The sequence below is a fragment of the Uranotaenia lowii genome, chromosome 3, assembly GCF_029784155.1.
Source record: "Uranotaenia lowii strain MFRU-FL chromosome 3, ASM2978415v1, whole genome shotgun sequence".
Classification (NCBI taxonomy): Eukaryota; Metazoa; Arthropoda; class Insecta; order Diptera; family Culicidae; genus Uranotaenia; species Uranotaenia lowii.
The window spans coordinates 166,850,519-166,863,979 of record NC_073693.1 but is presented as its reverse complement, the minus strand read 5'-3'; positions in this window follow the sequence as shown (position 1 = coordinate 166,863,979).

Sequence of the window (13,461 nt, the reverse complement as noted above, 5' to 3'; positions counted from 1 at the left end):
TGCTGGGACGGATGAGGGTTAAGAAAAAAAATCCTTTTACATTTTTAAAGCCAAATGAATATGAGTTTCTGAGTAATTTTTTTTTAATAACTCGTAAACATGGAAAAACCATGGTTTCTCAAATATTCTTTTGATTTACGACAAAATCCTACCCCTTTATGGAGGTAAAAACTTATGAAAACCCATGAAAATTAAATGTAAATAAAATGCAAGTTCAATAGTAATATTTTAAAGATATGAATTAAGGAAAAAAAAAATCAAAATTAAAAAAGTTTAATTTAAGAAAATGTAAAGCGTGAATTGTTTTTTTTTCTCGTGATAAATTTAATTGAAGTGTTTGATGTTCAAAACAACCATTTGTAGAATAAACGATAGTTTAAGTAACAAAACTCCTACATAACTTAATTTCAAAATAAGGTCAACATTCGAGAAATTGTTATAAAATTCTCATGTATGATAAAATTTCTATATTGACTCGTAAAAGTTAAAACAATTAATTAAAAATAAAAGAAGTGATCAGCACCTGAGGTGAATTTTATGTCAATCTGTTTTGATTTGATTTTATTTGTGTTAATTTTTAGTTGATTCAGCATCAATGATTGATGCTTGATTTATTAACTGATTTCTTCTTTGAATGTTCATCAAATATGATTTGATTTGAAATTCTTTCAATCTCAATTAATTGTTTTACCGTTTTTCCAAAATGGTAACAACGTCGTATTCACAACTCGATGCTAAATTTGGAATCTGAAGTCCAATTTCAATTGAATTTCAATAACATTTAAAATCAGATATTTAGAACAATTGGAAATATGCTTATTAAAACTTCCATAACTGAATCTGATTTTCACGATTTTCTATAGTTTACAAATGAGAAAATGTGAACAATCAAGTTTTGAAGCTTGACCTGAGATGTGTTGTGAGTCAAGATTTGACTCTCGAATCACCTTAGCTTTACAACAAAATATAACAAACATCTCGGGAGTTTCAAAGAAAATGTACGGAAAGGGCCCGCTGTCTTTTTTTCAAGATTGAAAGAAAAAATCGAAAAGGCGGTCCAGAACAACTTTTTTTTTGTAAAGTTATGCATTGAAGATTTATTTAAATTAACAATCATAATTTATCCAGAAAATTTCGAATTAATCTATTCAAGGACAGAATACAGTTTTGAGTTCTTGACAAACGGTGATACCGTAGAATGGGGTGAATCGGGACAATTTTGTCAAATGCTGCTCTTTTTGCATCGGATATGTTTTAGCTGGTGCAGTTTATTGACATGAACCAAAGTTAATCAAAGATAAAAAAAATAAAATTTGAAAGGGCTAATAAAGCTATGATCATTTAGAATCCGGGCAGTTACAAACGTGTGTATTTCAAAAACTATCAATTTGATCGAAAAACTATGGTGGAAATGAAGACGTTAATATATTATTTGATGTAAAAATATTAAAAAAAAAATTATTTATCGTTGATTACAAGAAATACTCTTACTTTATTATAAAATTCCTTTTTATCTTTGCACACTTTTTTCTGTCATGTATTGATCTATTATTTTTACCATACAAGCAAAACCTTTGCAAAATCATGATATTTTACACAAATTCACCTGGAAAAACCAATTTGAATCTGGTTGGAACCTTTTCATGAGTAGGCATCTCGAAGAATTTGACCTTTTAAATTCGGTTTTTACATAAATTTCCTAGTCCAGTAGCCTAGTATGGAACTGCTCATTATAAGTTATTTACTTGGCGTCTATTAGTTAGGCAACACTTTTTACCTGCAGGAAACGGATTTACTGCATAGTTAAGGGTTGTGCTTTAAGTTATTCTCAATAAGTCTTTTTACTCATATTTGAGATCAAGGGTCCCACTCCAGTGCTTGGTTTGAGCTTCGTGAGCATCATAGAGTGGCTTCTTATACTTCTTAACCATTTGTGCAAAAAAATATTAAGAAAAAATCAACAGTTCATGAGTTTTCAAGTCGACAATGAAGAATTTTCGAGGCGATTGTGCAAAATTATTTTCGACATGTCTTTTTGCATCGTAAATATCTCAAGCACACGTTAACTTAAAAATCTAAAAAAAATATTCAGGATAGTTCTTTTCATAACCTACACAACGCTACTTTTGCATATCCGAGCTCTAGTAACGTAGCTATCACCGAAATAAAGTGTCCGGATACTAAATGATCATAGCTTTATGTGTTGTGAGCCTTCTTGGTTGAATAATTATACTGAATCAAAGCGCTCGAAAGATTCCCTTTAATTCAACCATGGTAAAAGAAAAGTTCAGATACCGGTATTTCGATAGCAACTTTATTGAGTTGAAATTAACAACTGGTACTTAATTTAAACTTCTCTGTGTTTAAACTGATTCGGAATCAATAGGAAAACGCGTTTATCAATTTGAAGAACTGAAGTGTATTGTCATTGAAGTTGAAATCCGAAGTTTTCGCGCTGGTGATCGGCAACCTTGCCAACTAGCGACGTTGTGAAATATCATTACTGGCAACGCTTTTGTAAAGTAATAACCAGCGTGCCTATACAGCTACGGGTGGTTGCATATTGAGCAACAGTAGGCAAGGAGTACCAAAAGTTTCTCATTGGTGGGGGGTAGAGACGGAGCGCTTTTTGACAGCGAATTGTTCGCCTACCATGCCTATGATTACGATTGCCTGTCACAAGATGGACGATTCCGTGTATTCACGCAGAGTAAACTTGAATTTTGGAACGAATTAAATCTGACTTTGAATCCAGCTCCTGTTTTCTTTGAATCAATGATATAGTTTTGATTGAAAAGAATTATTTTTGAAAGAAAGAATAAACTTTTTGAATTGAATAACTTTGGACTTTGATTTTAAACAAATTCTTTGATTCGAAAGAAATTTGTTCAATTGCATATTTCTTTAGAAACAAAGTAAATTTTCTTTCAACCGAAGAAAAATGTTTTAAACTAAAAAGAATAATTTTTTGAAACAAAAACTTCAAACTTAGAAGATATTTTGCATTCACTTGCAAGAAGAACAGAAAACCGAAAAATCGAATAAAGTTCGGCCGCTCGTTTTAAAAATCAAACCGGTGAATCGGAGTAAGCTATAAATAAGGAGGATTCAGGATGCAAAATGGTAAGTGTAAGTTAATAAATACTGAATATTTAAGTGAATTCAAGATTTTCTAAAACGCTTGTATAGTTACAGGACCACGGCCGACGGATAGATTTCCAAGTCTCTCGAACATGGAGAAAGCTGCGCAAAGTAACACCTCCCCAAATCCCGCGGTCGTATTTTTTCGGCCCAATCTTCAACGGCAATCACCAGTCGGACCAGCCAGCAGCTGGAGTGGCTTTCGGAAGTTTATTGACCGGCCCACGGAGAATGCGAAACTTTGTCAACGAAATCAAGGACCCTACTCGGTTATAGTGAACCAGTGTTTTATGTGTTTGTGAATAAAAAAGAATTTAAGAACTAAAATTGTATCTTTTTATTATTCAAACTCCTAATAGGAACTTCGAAACAACAGGGTAAAAACCTTCCAATTGGAATAAATGGAAAATGGTTCAATGAATAAATGCTTTTAAATCTATATCTAAATTACCTTTGGGCAAAGATAATAACTTTAAATCAAATGAAACTGGTTTTTGTATCAAAGCATTAATATTTTGAATCTAAGATTTTTCAAAAGCAAAAATCTTTGAAACAGAGGAAAATGCATTTGAACCAAAGGATTTTTTATTTATACCAAAACCAAAGGAAAAAATCCATTGTTTTTGCGGCACTTTCCTTTGAAATAAAAAGAGTGTCGCCAGTAAATGTCGCCAGCGCTCATTGACGATAACTCCGGTTTGGGGATTCAGCGACAATATTTCAACTGGTTTGAACGGCTATTAAGATTGGACTGAAAAATAACAGCTAGGTAACAACGGTTTGTTAGGTTGCTCTTAGCAATGGCTTGGTTGGTGATGAGGCGATCGCTACTATGATCTCAACACCCCCTCTCGATCGTATATTTCGATCCTTTCAAAGAATCGTTTTGTGTGTGGTCTTGTTCCCTTAGAATCACACATTTTTAACAACTTGCACACAGCAATGAAAGTGTTGTCGTTGTCTGACTGCAGTCTCTTGGCCTTTCGCCTTATTTTCAATCGACCAGTATTTCTACAGCCATTATTTACGTCGGACGTCCAGTTGTACATTTGAGTTTTCAAACTGCTTGGGCCTTTCACGAACCACTCTTCGTGATTTTTCTGTGTTTATTGCAGTTCATCCTCCTCTGTATCATTTACCTCTGCAATATACCTACAAATTTCCAGCAGTTGCACTGTACCTCATAACGTTGTCAATGAACTTACCAGGGAGCCCACGCTCCCATTCGCTGGACCTCGACGTCGAACATCCAGAAATTTCACGTCGTTCTGAGTGCGAAGGGAGCGCTTCCGGAATTGCGTGTTCATGGTAAACGTCATCGACTGAATCGCCAGATACATTTTCGTCGACTCTTGATTCTGCTTCAACATTCGGATCCCCCTTTAGCTCGCACAAGTTTGCCTGTCTCTCCTCGACGAACAATTCAATTTCGTAGAAATTTCCATGGAGTCTTCCTGTGGCCAAAACATCGAAGCCCTTCTTCAGAATCACTGTGCGCCCAGAAAAGATGACGCAGACTCCCAGTAGTAGCTATAGTATTCCGTCTCACGACATAACTTGACGAACATAATTCCTAAAATTCACTCGGTTCATAGCAACCGTTCTCCAATTTCTCGGGCACCCCACGTTCGCCAGATCACGCTCCACTTGGTCTAACCACCTCGCTCGTTGCGACCTCCGGTTTTGCTGGACAGTCGTCCGGCATTCTCGCAACATGTCCCGCCCAGCGTATCCGGCCAGCCTTCACCACCTTCTGGATACTGGGTTCGCCGTAGAGTCGCGCGAGCTCGTGGTTCATCCTTCGCCTCCACACTCCGTTCTCCTGTACGCCGCCAAAGATGGTTCTTAACACTCGTCGCTCGAATACTCCGAGTGTACGCAGGTCCTCCTCGAGCAATATCCATGTCTCGTGCCCGTAGAGAACAACCGGTCTAATGAGCGTCATATACAGGTTACACTTCGTGCGAGGGCTAAGTCTTCTCGACCGCAGTTGCTTGTGGAGTCCATAGTAGGCACGACTTCCGCTGATAATTCGCCTCCGGATCTCACGGCTGGTGTCATTGTCTGCGGTCACCAGTGATCCGAGATAGACAAAGTCTTCGACTATCTCCAGCTCGTCGCCGTCGATCGTGACCTTGTTATTACTGGACAAGCGGGTTCGGTCGGTCTCGGATCCGCAGGCCAGCATGTACTTCGTCTTGGACGTATTAATCGTCAACCCAATCCTTCCTGCTTCGCGTTTCAGTTTGCGGTAGATCTCCTCCACCGCCGCAGATGATCTGCCGACTATATCAATGTCATCGGCAAAGCAGATAAGTTGACTGGATCTGTTGAAAATCGTGCCCCGCATTTCGCCCACCGCTCGTCGAATAACACCTTCTAGCGCCACGTTGAACATCATGCAGGATAGACCATCACCTTGTCGAAGCCCCCTGAGCGATTCGAATGAACTCGACAATTCACCCGAAATCCGCACACAGCACTGCGTTCCATCCATCGTCGCCTTGATCAGTCTGATCAGCTTCCCGGAAAAGCCGTTCTCGTCCATGATTTTCCATAGCTCGTTACGGTCGATCGTGTCGTATGCGGCTTTGAAGTCGATGAATAGATGATGCGTAGGGACTTGGTGTTCACGGCATTTTTGGAGGATTTGCCGCAATGTGAATATCTGGTCCGTCGTAGACCGTCCCTCCATGAAGCCGGCCTGATGACTTCCCACGAATCTGTTTGCTTGTGGCGTTAGGCGGCGGAGTAGGATTCGGGACAACACTTTGTAGGCGGCATTGAGGACAGTGATCGCTCGGTAGTTCTCACAGTCCAATTTGTCGCCCTTCTTGTAGATGGGGCATATTACCCCCTCCTTCCACTCCTCCGGTAGCTGTTCTATGTCCCAGATCCGGATTATCAACCGATGTAGGCAATCGGCCAACCTGTCCGGGCCCATTTTGATGAGTTCAGCTGCGATGCCATCTTTCCCAGCCGACTTATTTCTATTCAGCTGGCGAATGGCTTCCTTTACTTCACTCATCGTTGGGAGTGGCTCCTCTTCGTCGTTGGCTACGCCGGCGATGTACCTTCCCCCACCGTCTTGATCTCCTGCATGTGCGCCGTTCAGGTGTTCATCGAAGTGCTGCTTCCACCTTTTGATCACCTCACGATTGTCCGTCAGGATGCCTCCGTCCTTATCCCGGCACATTTCGGCTTGCGGCACGAAGCCTTTGCGGGATGCGTTGAGTTTCTGATAGAACTTTCGTGTTTCTTGGGAACGATGCAGCTGCTCCAGCTCCTCGAGCTCCTCCTCCTCCAGGCGGCGCTTTTTCTCCTGGAAAAGTCGGACTCGCTGCCTCTTCCGCTGTCGGTGATTTTCCACATTTCGACGGGTGCCTCTTTGCACTACTGCCGCCCGCGCGGCATTTTCTTCGTCCATCACCCTCCTACACTCCTCGTCGAACCAGTCGTTCCGTCGAGATCGCTCCACATAACCGATGACGTTCTCCGCCGCACTGTTGATGGCTGTTTTGATGGTATCCCAACAGTCCTCGAGAGGGGCTTCGTCAAGCTCACCCTCTGCCGGCAGCGCTGCTTCGACCGATTGCGCGTAGTCTGCCGCGACCTCAGGTTGCTTCAGTCGCGCGATGTTTAACCGAGGCGGGCGCCGGTTTCGCTTGTTGTTCACTACGGAGAGTTTTGGGCGCATCTTCACCATCACCAGACAATGGTCCGACTCGATGTTGGCGCCCCGACAGGATCTGACGTCGATGATGTCCGAAAAGTGCCGGCTGTCGATCAAAACGTGGTCGATCTGTGATTGCGTTTGGTACGGTGATCTCCAGGTGTACTTGTGTGGGAGGCGGTGCTGAAAAAAGGTACTACGTACGGCCATTCGTTTGGAGGCGGCGAAATCAATAAGTCTGAGGCCGTTTTCGTTGGTCAGCTGGTGCGCGCTGAACCTTCCAATTGTCGGTTTAAATTCCTCCTCCTGGCCGACCTGAGCATTGAAATCCCCGATGACGATCTTGATATCATGTTTTGGGCAACGGTCGTATTCACGCTCCAGCTGCGCGTAGAATTCGTCTTTGTCGTCACCGGTACTTCCGAGGTGAGGGCTGTGCACGTTGATGGTGCTGATGTTGAAGAACCGGCCCTTGATTCTCAACCGGCACATTCGTGAGTTGATCGGCCACCACCCGATCACGCGCTTTTGCATCTTTCCCATCACTATAAAAGCTGTTCCAAGCTCGTGTGTGTTGCCGCAGCTCTGGTAGATGACACGACCATCTGGATACGTTCGTACCGTGGAGCCCTTCCAGCATACCTCCTGCAGCGCTACGATGTCGAATTTGCGGCTCTTCAATTCGTTGGAGAGCACGTGGGTACTGCCCACAAAATTTAGAGATCGGCAGTTCCATGTTCCAAGTTTCCAATCGCTAGTCCCTTTTCGTCGCGTGGGTCTTTGCCGATTTCCATTCGAAATTTGTTGTTCGTTATTCGTTGCTTATGTTTTTTTAGTAGTCACAGGCTCGCAAGGCCCGCAGCTAACCCCACTATCTCGCAGGAGGACCGTCGTGATGTTGCTGTTTTGGGTCCCGAACACCACCAGGACGTTGTTGCACTCCGCACGCCGCCCCTAACATGGAGAACAGACGCGTACGAAGCCCCCTAACTCATTCTGCATGCGACCAAAGCATCCACCGGGGTTGGGTACCCGATCTCCGCTAAGGTTGCTCGCACCCCAGCTAGTACCACGGGGAGGTAGAGAATCGGAGTTGCAGACAAGAGGTGATATGACCACTACCCGAGGGTTGGGTGTATGGGGTCTCGAGTTGCACATTGTCTACTTCACTAGCCAAACGCAGACTCCCGCTTTGGCTAATTTCTTCACGGACATTAAATTTTCTCTTAGGTCAGAGACAACCAGCACGTCTTTCATGTGGAAGGTGAAATTTTTGTTACTTCTCCCGCTGATTTCGCCGCTCGTTCTTGCAAACATAACCTGTCCCTTCTTTGCTACGTTGATGCTAATCCGATCCTTCAGATCACGACTTGATGTAAGGAGCGACCTGTTGCTAATGAGATGGTCACTACAACCAGAGTCCAGCTTGAACACCACACATCGTTGATTCCTTCCGGAGTATGAATCCCATCCGGCCATGAAACTAACAGATCGATTGCTCGCCAAGTTCGATCCGTTTTCATTTTCTTTCGGTTCATTCTGGCAATCTCGTTTCCAATGTCCCGGCTCGACGCCTCCGAACGGTCCCAGGCTCGATGCACTTCCAATCAGTTTCCAGGCTCGATGCACTTCCAAACGGCTACCAGGTCGTCCTCCTGCCGCTGATGATTCCACTTCTCTCCTCCTTTCCACTAGTGCTGGGCCCATAACCTATTGAGTTTAAATTTACAACTGGTACTTAACCCTCATCCGCATTAGGGTGTCATTTTGACACCATTGCAAGTTTGAAGGCTTGTAACTTTTTTCAGAAGCTTCAAAATACAAAAATTTCTTCGGGGACCCTGAATGAATTCAAAAGTTCTTCAATATTGCATCTTTACTTTTTTTATGGACGAACCCTGGAAGCCTGGACAAAAAAACTCCCTTTTCCGACTTTTGGTGTCATTTTGACACCACAAAAGTAAAATCTATTTAAGTCGTTTGAATTATTATGAACTTCATATAAAACTTATATCAATAGAAACCTTGTAACGTCAGTAAAATATGTTTAGAACATTATATACAGCTAAAGTTACAAGTTTTCTCGTTATTCAGCATGAAAGAAAAAAAATCCGAAAAAACATGCCTCACGAAAACTGCTGTAGTTCATATGTTACACGTTCAAAAAAATATTTGCCTTATGCATATGAAAGCTGAAGTTAATGCCTACATCATGGAGACAAGAAATATTTTCTTAAATTTTTTTCAATGAAATGATCACAAAAAGTTTAAAAAAGTGGTCTAAAAACCTACTTTTCATTCGATTGCTAGTAAATACTGTTTGAGCGATGGTAGAGTTTTAAAAAAAAAATATGACTACAAAATCTATTAAAATTCCAACATTTTGCTCTCTTTAGATTTTTGATGCAACAAAAATTGAATTAACTGGAATTTTTCAAAGTTCACTACTTTGCGCGGATTTTTTTACAAATTGAAATTTCATCTGTTTTTGTGGTCCACTGTCAGGTTGTACCCAGATTATCAGTGCTTTTACTTTGACGACGAAATAACGATGCGTGTCGTGCATTTCTTGGTCTGTCGGCTTCGCTCTCTGCCCGAATCACCACCCACCGTACCTACTCGGAGAGCAAACAAACACGTTTTGCTGGGCGCGGTGCTTGTAGTTCTAGAAATTCAGGAATGATTTTACGTTTATAATTTTCATATTTTTGTGAAATCTCACAGCGTGAATTGTAGCACCTCACTAGAATGTAGATTAAATGTGCTTTCCAATGAATATACTCTTGATTGGTCCAAACAAAGTAAAAGCACTGATAATCTGGGTACAACCTGACAGTGGACCACAAAAACAGATGAAATTTCAATTTGTAAAAAAATCGCGCAAAGTAGTGAACTTTGAAAAATTCCAGTTAATTCAATTTTTGTTGCATAAAAAATTTAAAGACAGCAAAATGTTGGAATTTTAATAGATTTCGTAGTCATATTTTTTTCAAAACTCTACCATCGCTCAAACAGTATTTACTAGCAATCGAATGAAAAGTAGGTTTTTTAGACCACTTTTCTGAACTTTTTGTGACCATTTCATTAAAAAAAATTAAAAAAAATATTTCTTATGTTCATTATGTAGACATTAACTTCAGCTTTCATATGCATATGGCAAATATTTTTTGGGACGTGTAACATATGAACTACAGCAGTTTTCGTGAGGCATGTTTTTTCGGATTTTTTTTCTTTCATGCTGAATAACGAGAAAACTAGTAACTTTAACTGTATATAATGTTCTAAACATATTTTACTGACGTTACAAGGTTTCTATTGATATAAGTTATGTTTAAATCGGTTGAACACGCCAAAAGTTATAACGATTTGAGCTGGTGGTGTCAAATTGACACTCCTAGTGCTGATTAGGGTAATGAAATCTAATGCGGATGAGGGTTAATTTAAACTGATTCGGAATCAATAGGAAAACGCGTTTATCAATTTGAAGAACTGAAGTGTATTTCAACTGGTTTGAACGACTATTAAGATTGGACTGAAAAATAACAGCTAGGTAACAACGGTTTGTTAGGTTGCTCTTAGCAATGGCTTGGTTGGTGATGAGGCGATCGCTACTATGATCTCAACAAACTTACTATCTTCTTCAGTGAGCGTTTTCGATTCGAAATGAAGGGAATCTTTCGATTGCTTTGATTAATTTGAAAGGATTTTTTTACTATCAGTTTTTAAAAATTAAGTTTTGTTCACTCCCCAATTGGTGCGAATAGAGACGGTTGCTTATTTATTGAGAAACTCGTGTACTTAGGAAAAGTTCAGCAATAGAAATGCGCTCATTTCAGCTTTCATAATTTAAAACGCAAATCTATTCTATTAATTTTTTTTATTTATAGAGTATTTTCACCAGCTTGATCATTCGTCATCTTAAAAATCGCAGATCAGTGCATAGGTTTTCGCTTTGTAGATATTTTTTCTGTTATCCCAATGCCCAGTTATCACTTTTTTATCTCCCATGCTTATATTCGATGAAATGTCGATGGCGATGCGTGGTGCCTAGCTCCAGGGGCAAATTAACTCAAATAAAATTTAATTCTTATTCCTCATGCTCTACAGAGTTGCTTAAAACTTTAAAGTAAATTTTCTGAACTGTCAATTTTAAATCTGAACTCTAAATTTGAATTTTTTATCCGAATTATGTATCTGAAATCTAAATCTGAAATCTTAATCTGAAATCTAAATCTGAAATCTAAATTTGAAATCTGAACCTTAATTTCGAATTCTGAATCTGATTCTGAATCTGAATTCTGAATTCTGAATCTGAATTCTGAATCTGAATTCTGAATCTGAATTCTGAATCTGAATTCTGAATCTGAATTCTGAATCTGAATTCTGAATCTGAATTCTGAATCTGAATTCTGAATCTGAATTCTGAATCTGAATTCTGAATCTGAATTCTGAATCTGAATTCTGAATCTGAATTCTGAATCTGAATTCTGAATCTGAATTCTGAATCTGAATTCTGAATTCTGAATCTGAATTCTGAATCTGAATCTGAATTCTGAATCTGAATTCTGAATCTGAATCTGAATCTGAATTCTGAATCTGAATTCTGAATCTGAATTCTGAATCTGAATCTGAATTCTGAATCTGAATTCTGAACTTGAATTCTGAATCTGAATTCTGAATCTGAATTCTGAATCTGAATTCTGAATCTGAATTCTGAATCTGAATTCTGAATTCTGAATCTGAATTCTGAATTCTGAATCTGAATCTGAATTCTGAATCTGAATTCTGAATCTGAATTCTGAATCTGAATTCTGAATCTGAATTCTGAATCTGAATTCTGAATCTGAATTCTGAATCTGAATTCTGAATCTGAATTCTGAATCTGAATTCTGAATCTGAATTCTGAATCTGAATTCTGAATCTGAATTCTGAATCTGAATTCTGAATCTGAATTCTGAATCTGAATTTTGAATCTGAATTCTGAATCTGAATTCTGAATCTGAATTCTGAATTCTGAATTCTGAATCTGAATTCTGAATCTGAATTCTGGATTCTGAATCTGAATTCTGAATCTGAATTCCGAATCTGAAATCTGAATCTGAATTCTGAATCTGAATTCTGAATCTGAATTCTGAATTCTGAATCTGAATTCTGAATCTGAATTCTGAATCTGAATTCTGAATCTGAATTCTGAATCTGAATTCTGAATCTGAATTCTGAATCTGAATTCTGAATCTGAATTCTGAATCTGAATTCTGAATCTGAATTCTGAATCTGAATTCTGAATCTGAATTCTGAATCTGAATTCTGAATCTGAATTCTGAATCTGAATTCTGAATCTGAATTCTGAATCTGAATTCTGAATCTGAATTCTGAATCTGAATTCTGAATCTGAATTCTGAATCTGAATTCTGAATCTGAATTCTGAATCTGAATTCTGAATCTGAATTCAGAATCTGAATTCTGAATCTGAATTCTGAATCTGAATTCTGAATCTGAATTCTGAATCTGAATTCTGAATCTGAATTCTGAATCTGAATTCTGAATCTGAATTCTGAATCTGAATTCTGAATCTGAATTCTGAATCTGAATTCTGAATCTGAATTCTGAATCTGAATTCTGAATCTGAATTCTGAATCTGAATTCTGAATCTGAATTCTGAATCTGAATTCTGAATCTGAATTCTGAATCTGAATTCTGAATCTGAATTCTGAATCTGAATTCTGAATCTGAATTCTGAATCTGAATTCTGAATCTGAATTCTGAATCTGAATTCTGAATCTGAATTCTGAATCTGAATTCTGAATCTGAATTCTGAATCTGAATTCTGAATCTGAATTCTGAATCTGAATTCTGAATCTGAATTCTGAATCTGAATTCTGAATCTGAATTCTGAATCTGAATTCTGAATCTGAATTCTGAATCTGAATTCTGAATCTGAATTCTGAATCTGAATTCTGAATCTGAATTCTGAATCTGAATTCTGAATCTGAATTCTGAATCTGAATTCTGAATCTGAATTCTGAATCTGAATTCTGAATCTGAATTCTGAATCTGAATTCTGAATCTGAATTCTGAATCTGAATTCTGAATCTGAATTCAGAATCTGAATTCTGAATCTGAATTCTGAATCGGAATTCTGAATTGTGAATCAGAAATCTAAATCTGAATCTGAATTCTGAATCTGAATTTTGAATCTTCATTCTGAATCCGAATTCTGAATCTATATTCTGGATCTGAATTTCGAATATGAAGTGAGATTGGCTTACAAATTTACCAACTCTAGTTTGCTTGAATTCCTCAACGTAGGGATTTTACATTACTTTTCGCGCTTTTGCCAATGCAATTCAAAAGTTCCCATCCAAAAAAACACAATGTGTCAATTTTGAACGGTTTCGTACTGTTTTCAGGCGCAGACGCAAAAGTGTGCATAACCTAACTTATTGAAGCCCAAAACGAAAGCATGCACTACTCTACTATGCTATGCCATGCCATGCCATGCGATTGCGTTTGTGTGTATGAGAAGGTTTTCCACCGACTCAGTCCGTCAAAATTTCATCCCTCCGGTCAAATTTTCTTCCGCCTAGAGGGGGTGGTTGGTTGATGACACAGATTTAGGGATGCGCTTTTTTTTCAATCGAAATGAA